Below are 8169 nucleotides of genomic sequence, written 5' to 3'. Positions count from 1 at the left end.
CTCACTTTTTATTTTAAAACTAGCTTTTACCTGCGACTTCGTCCGCGTGGAATAATGACTTCTGGCAGCATTTGGGTCCCTACATCCACTCCTGCACCCGCACCCGCATTATACTGATACCTTAGACCTACGGCTACTCCTACCCCTTTATGTCTCTGTTGTGCCCAGGATATTAAAGTATAATTATACCGAGTTTCATCGCAATCGGACCGGTAGTTTTTGCGTGATGCGTGAACATACAGACAGATTTTTTCAATCACATTTTTGGGTTCGGTATCTACCTAGTAACACCTCTACTACTACTACTATTACTATTTTTCTTTTTTCATATTTTTAATGTATTTTTTATTATATGTATAGATTTGAATTGACTGATGAATTTTCTCGCTCGGTTTTACAAGAAATCATTACTTAGACTAAAGTTCTGGCGAAGCACAGCTGGATATATGGAACTATCAATTCACACTCATCTAGCAATAACATCAAAATAAAGTATTCCCATATATTTTTTCGCACCACAAGCCCCCATACAAGGTAAAATGCATGAAAATACAATAGTACGATACACCCCATTGCTTGTTCTACCATTTTCCTTATCTGAGCCGTACGAGGGGTTATCACGAAGGTACACACAGGTACACATCAAGCTATAAAAACCAATATAAACTGACCCTTGAATATACGGAAAGATCATACAAAGCGGGACCTTGGTAAAGTGGTTTTGTACAGCTCGATGTGTAACCACCTAGAAATATAGGTGAAAGTTGTTCTTCGGTTTGCGTTGTGCGTGGTAACCCTATTCAGGGTGCAAACGAGTTGAGAAGTATGGAAATAAGTCACGGTTGAGAACTGTGTTGCGGTTCCTTCTGCCTTATCTTATGCATGCACTGTAGAGGGTTGCCAGATCCAGACTGATCATTTCCTGGACATTTCTACGGCCACGAACGGAATCTGAATTTTGGTGTCCCATCCGAGACTAAACTGTAAAAGTAGGAATTAAGTATCCTGCTTAAAAAGTTATTTTTGCAAGTAACTTTTTAAGGACTATTTACTAGTAAACAAATACTAATAAAAACTAGTATTTTTTCATTCGGGGACAGCAAAGTAAAATTACTGGACACGGGACAGCACACAACATTCCAGGACAATCCCGGAAATCCCAGCCATTTGGCAACCCTAGCACTGTTGTGGTGGAACTGAGTACCGTGTTCTGTGCATTTGTGGAAGAATAAGATTGTATTTTTTTGTTATGTATTTACCTGTTTGCCCTATTATTGAAGTACGTACGGCACATATTGCGATTGTTTACTCAGAAAAACCATTTTAATTGAAGATATTTCGAGTCTGTATAATCAAAATTTAAATTAAACAATTAAAAGTAGAATTTGGTATTACGGCAAACGGCAACCCTTTTTAAAGTCAAAGTCAAAAGTCAAAGCATTTATTTCAATTAAACAATAGGTACTTTCTATTTAGACGGAGGCGTTTTCTGGACGATAAAGAAAGTAAGTACCTATTATTTAGATAAAAATCAGTCTAAAAATATACTAAGATTTATAAAGTAAATAAATAAAAAGTTCTGTTGATAGTCGCAAGTTAATGAGTATGAGAGCTGGAACAAGACTTGCAAATGACTTAGTCGGAATTAATTAGCAATTTAGGGCATTAACGTTGCCTCTAAAGACTTGATTGATTGCCAGACTTTTTTTATTAGCGGGCCGGAGCGCTTGTTTGCTTGAATTAGCAATTTATCGTTTTTAATCTAAAAATAGTTTGACGTAGGGCCCATTGTAAGTAGCACTTAAGATACCAAAAATGATTCAATTATCATTTTGCTTATATTTAAAATCATTGTCATTCAATTGTCATGGAATTGTCATAAAAATCGCTGTGGGGGCAAATCATCCAATGTCTTCTTCCACCTTGGTTAAGGCGAGAGAGAGTGGCAGGCTCTTACTGACTAAAAACCACCCAGTTCCTACTACTGTGAGTCAGAGCCCCGGTAACTTGCTAGGCAGGTGGTGGTCTGATGGCTCTTTGAAGCGCGGGTGGAACGCGATGCGCCTTACGTCCAGGTATAGTTTTGATTGGGCGACCTACCCTTGCTCTAGCTCTTAAGATTGTCGCGCGGTAAACCTGTGACTTGCGAATATAATGTTGTACTGAGCCCATCAGTTGTACATACTATGTATAAACTAACGTTCACCGCGAGAGACCGCCGCAGCTGACTGCATTGAAATCACTTCAGCTGAACATGTCTGTTTGTTTGCTGAATAAAATATAGCTTGATGTTGGTAGTAAGATTGTGGACACGCATTTTATTTTGTTTATGTTAGGCGTTTGTAACGTTTCAGTTGTAATTATCGGATTTCATTTATGACTTGTAAAGAATCAGTTACTTTGTCAGTTTTATAAATGAGATAGTACCTATGTACTATGACTATTTATCTGTATTAGGACTATCATACCTAGATTCGGACGAAGGTGTTTAAAAATGAAGTTAAAAAGTGTGCTATACATATATTTTTATATATTTTACTATTCTTTTTGAGATATTATGTCACGTTGTTATAGGACTTGAGGCAATTTTGATTCATCTCCTTTGTTGAATCTAACATCTAACAAGATCATAGATATGCGTAATAAATCAGTGTATTTATTTATCTGTCCACAAACATGAGAACGGTTTTAAACTTTATAAAATCCATTACAGTGTCACTTGTTGCGTGGCTTGGTGTTGTTCCAAATAGGTCAGGGGGAAACATCTAAATACTACTCAGACATTTCTATATAGAAATTCAAATTATTTATTACTAGCTTTTTACCAGTAACTGTCTGCAATCCTTAAATCTTTCTGAATGCAATAGATTAAAACACTGTCTACTTCCAAAAGCTTCATCCAAAATCTGTTCAGTAGGTTTAAGTTTAGTGCAAACATATTGCTAGAAAGATTGTTGTAGGTACTTGTTAGATAACAAGGGAAATTTAAAACATATCGGAAAAATTAATATGTTGCTGCTGTTTTAAATAAATACTATACGCCTCTATGTAAGTACCTACTCTACTTCTATCACAATGCTAATAAAAATACAATATTCTCTGAAAATTACAAAATATGGAATAGGGATTTTAAATTCAAAGAACACAAAAGTAGAAATTCATTGAAATTCATTCGACGGGCAATAATAAAATTACATTTCGAGTTAGCAAATGAATAAAAATAAAATAAAAATTTTCTAATAAACTCACTTCAATATTTTGTAGTAATAAAATCAAATATTTTGTACTAAGGTAATGTACAATTTTACCAGGAATTTTACTTATATAGGCGTGATAACTGTAATATGGAATAATATAATACAATTCGTTGATTTCTGACTATCATTCAAGACAGAAGATTGACAGTAAACAGATCCTTTGTAATCAGATTCAAGGAACATTCGAAGAAAGGAAATTTCTTCGAAACAATAATATAATCGGTTCCTACTTCCCTTTCCTAGAATCCGTAATTAATGATAATACCCCCTAATAAATCTATACATAGCGTTCCATTTCATATTTATTACAAAAAGCGGGTCTTGAGGCATTATCGGGAAACTCAATAAAATTTCCTAGATCGACCTCTTTTTCGATAAAATTTCATTCTAGTAATAGCATCTTGAATGAAATTCATGAAAGTTTCATGGTAAAAGGAATCCTGGAATGTAATGTAATTGATTTTATTAAAATAAAATTTTCTTTTCCTTTCCTCCTCATTCTCATTGGTTTCCTGTAACAATCTATATAAGTAGGTAAATGAAATGGGGGAACAGGAAGGGAAAATCAGAAAGTACTGTTATCTCGATTGGACTGTAGCGATATCCCCCAAATAATCCAAAATTAGAGGAAAACATTGAGAAAAAATAAAAACAAAATGAAAGCAAACGTCTACTTTATTTGCATAATGCATTTATTTAGCTTTCTTACCGACTTCCTTATGGTTCAAAGTTGTGTAGAATATACATTGTTATAGGAAAAGGTGTAGTCATAATATATGAATTTAATGTTCTTTTTCTTCACTTAATGGACAAACGATTTAACGTATAAATATGATCACAATATATTAAATGTAATACCACGGCCTCACAAAAAAACCGACGTGCAACAGCGCTTGCGTTATGTTTCGTTGTGTGAATTAGGTTACCGGAGGTCCAATTACCCCCTTCCCAATCTTCCCAATCCCCGATTCCCCAACAACCCTTAAATTCCTAACCTCCAAAAAGCCAGCAACGCATTTGTAACGCCTCTGGTGTTTCGGGTGTCCATTGGCGGCGGCGATTGCTTACCATCAGGTGATCCGCCAATTAGTTTACCGGCTTATACCATAAAAAATTGAAGAAAATGGAAACTAACTAAGTAGATACAGTTTCAGTCACAAGTATTAAATTAATTAAGAGTACCTATGTACGTCTTTCATAGAACAAAGTATTGGAAAACAAATCAGGCTAAAGCATTTTTAATAACAGCGTAATAAAAATTAATCGTCGATATTTCCTTAATTTCTTAATTAACGTACAACGGTACCAATTAAAAAACGTAATACTGTATTCAATAAATCAATTCAAAGTTATTTAATACTTCAGAAGCCAGCCAACAAGAAACGGGATCTTCAGAAATAATTAGAATATTGCATTAATTTATTGGCATCGGAGAACAACTGGGATCCTGTTGCTCATGGATAAACGTTTTGTATAATACACTTGTTTTATAGAATCTAATTGTAATTAAAAACAATTATTGTTGTATCTATGTCGTTCATTATGTAGTATTTGCTTTTCAGAATGAATAAATGATAACCTGTAGGACGTTGGATTTTTTAATTTTTTGTAGCATTGGGTCTGGAATTGTCACTCCTATTGAGCATATGGATCTCCTATATGGATCTTATGACTTTTTTGGCGAAAAGTGTGTGTCATTAATATGTCCACCTCTTCGGAATATAAAAGTTGTGATGTAGTGAAAAAGTATTTTTTATAATAACTATTGTGAGACATACTAAATTAACTAAAATTAACGGTTCACTCAGATTGAATTTATTGAGTAAAAGCTCGAGAAGTATTCGAGTCATAAAGGAAATCTTCCTTATGAGCATATTCTTCTTCTTCTTAAAATTTTATCAGTTATTTATTTTGTACGTGTTAATATAACGGGTATAAAACCGTGTTTGAACAATAACAATAAATAAATATTTATTTTCTACAATATAGAGGTCTTAAACAAATCGATATTCAATTCTATCTCTGTTTTGCAAAAAACATTGAAAACATTTTGTTGTAGAGTGGAGAGCAGTTCTCGAATGTTCTACCCGTAGTTATCTTATTTTGTTTGTGTCTGACACGGCAAAACACTTACGTTGATCCTTTGCGGGTTGCCCTTACTTTTGTGTTACGTTTTAGTGAGCTAGTCCTTTACTCTAAACGAAATACTTTGAACTTTATTACACCTAACTATTTGGTACAAATTCTTTTGACCATTCAACTACAGTACAACTAAAACATTTTTACTTAATCAGCAAATTGTTTAACAAATTTAAGTTCGTTTTCTTTGTGATGAGAAATTACTTTAATATGCTTTTGGACTTGTTAATTATACTGTATCTTATATTTTTAACAGACTTTTTGGTTTTTGTAATTAGTTACCTCTGGGATTTTGCGAGCCTGTAAGCTAAAATGTATATTTCAAGGCCTATGTTATTTCAATTTAGCAGAAAAGCCATTTTTCGTAAGTAAAATAATAAAATAAATCGTGTTCTTGAGAGGCAGTTTATTTCTAAAAATGGTTAAATAAAACAATATTTCATAGGCATTATAATAGGCACTTTAATCTTCAACGTAAAACAGTTAGTAGTTGTTAAAACGTCGGCTTTCAGAGCTGGCCTAGGCTGAAACTCGCTAATGAAAAAGTTTTCAGAATTTAACAACATTCCCTCGGCTATAGTGCTCTGTAGAGTGGTTCACGAGCAACACAGAATGTTTTGAATGACTTTAATTATGAAATTTAGAAAGAACTTCACAAACAAAACAACATTGCACAGACATGTTTTTTCACATGGCAATAGGCTCACACCCTTTACTTGGGACTTACAAAACAAATATTGAAAAGTGCGTGTACATTGTATAGTGGCATTACGTGCCGCAATGTGCACCTTTGCCCACCTCATCGGGGATGAAAGGGGGTTGATATGATATGTTTTTTTAATATTATAACCAATTTTTATTTTACTTTTTCTTTACTTTAGTTTTAAGCTAGTTTTTATTCCCTTTTTTAGGTATTTTTAAGTTTTAAATAATGTGTGTAATCATAATAATTTACAAATTAGTGTTCAATTTAATTATTTATTATTATAAGTATCATAACCTGTTTCATAATTTTGTCTAGTGGTTACAAGCATAACATTGTGATTGTACTTGGTCAGAAAGGTTACTATTGAAGTTATAGATTTTAAAATTTCTCGTAGTAGCTCAAAGGTTCAATTTATACGTTCAGTGGACGGCAATAAGCTTGAGGCTTTACTACATGGCACTCTAGATATTACGTAAGTAACTGTATGTACCTGTACCTAACTAAAGAACATTTTTGAGAACAGAATTTAATATGTATGTTAACAAAATAATCTCAATCTCAAAGAATTTAGTAATAAACAGAATTCAGCGGAGGCCCAAATCCCCAACAACACTTAAATTCCTGATCCCCAAAAGACCGAAAACGCACTTGTAACATCTTTGGTGTTCATGATTGGCGACGATTGCTTACCATTAGGTGAACGATGTGCTCGTTTACCGGTTAATACCATAAAAAAAAAGCGGTCGGCACATTTAAATTATTTAAAAAATAATGACAACTGTTTATATTAGTCGCAAATATAAATGATTAGAGTGCCTCACACGTCATGAAATAATTAATGATAGCAAATACATTTTATATCTCCTTGACATAAAAAATAAACATTGATAAAATAGAATCTCAGTACATTACCAACTATTTTAAATTAGACGAAAAGTGTGACGTACTTGTGCAATCTTGACATTGCAATTTGGACCTTATATGTTCAGTGTACAGATTATTTTATGTTTAATGTGATGTCGTGTGGCGAATATGCGGTAGGCGCCATAGTGTTTTCCGCATTCTATTTGCAGTTGCAGCTGCCTATCAAATATTTCCACGTATTGAACTGAAAATATCATTTTATGCACTAATGCTCTTACGAGTACGTACGACATGTTCTCTAAGTATTTTAAAGTAATATGCAATTTCAGAATCCTCTTTTCAGTACCATTTATGAACATGATTTCAGTATGCAATTGAGTAAAATTGACAATGTAAGAGAAAATGATTTGTATGCATCTACATTTAGAAATTATCAACCCATTTTTGGTTGCTGTGCCAATTTAAAGAAACGTTGTAATCTATAGTAGAATTAAGTAAACTCATTTAAAGACAAAACCTTTTTTTTCTTCATAACCATTAATAGAGAGCAAATAGAGCACAACTAACTAAATCTAGTCAGATAAAGCGTATAAAAAGCCTTTACAACCATTTTTGCACGCTTATTTCTGTATACTTGACATTATCCTCTCACAATACGCTGCACCAACACTTTTCCAAAACACAACAACCAGAAAAATAACCGGGCGCACGAAAACAATTTTTCTAATTGTCCAAAATGGCTGCTCGATTCAATTATTCTGCCACTTCCAGTATTTAAATTAGAAAACAAAGGCAAAGAACTGGCGTGAACACATAGACAATTCTCGAATTTTCATTTCGTGTATTTGAATTGAATTAAAAATGTTGATACCTAAGTGGAATCACAATGACGGTTGAAAATAGGCATGTCGCTGTTCTAATTAAGTAAAGTTAGACAATTTATGCACATCAAAATATACAAAACTATCTTCATTGAAATTTGAATTTTAGCACCTAATTAAAAAGTTGATTATCTATTAAATACCTATGTTTGTTTGTACACAGTCAGACAATAGGTGGATGCTAATTATTTTAAAGTAAACCAGCACATCAAAATACCCTAAACTATCCTCGGTGAATTTTGAACCTTCATACCAAGCAAAAAAAGTTGAATATCTATAAAAGTTGTTTGTTAGTAAGGTGTAGTGTGATGTGCGTTTGCAC

This window comes from Spodoptera frugiperda, chromosome 27 (assembly GCF_023101765.2).
Source record: "Spodoptera frugiperda isolate SF20-4 chromosome 27, AGI-APGP_CSIRO_Sfru_2.0, whole genome shotgun sequence".
NCBI classification, from domain to species: Eukaryota; Metazoa; Arthropoda; class Insecta; order Lepidoptera; family Noctuidae; genus Spodoptera; species Spodoptera frugiperda.
The sequence above is the reverse complement of the archived record's forward strand: the minus strand, read 5'-3'. Positions refer to the sequence as shown.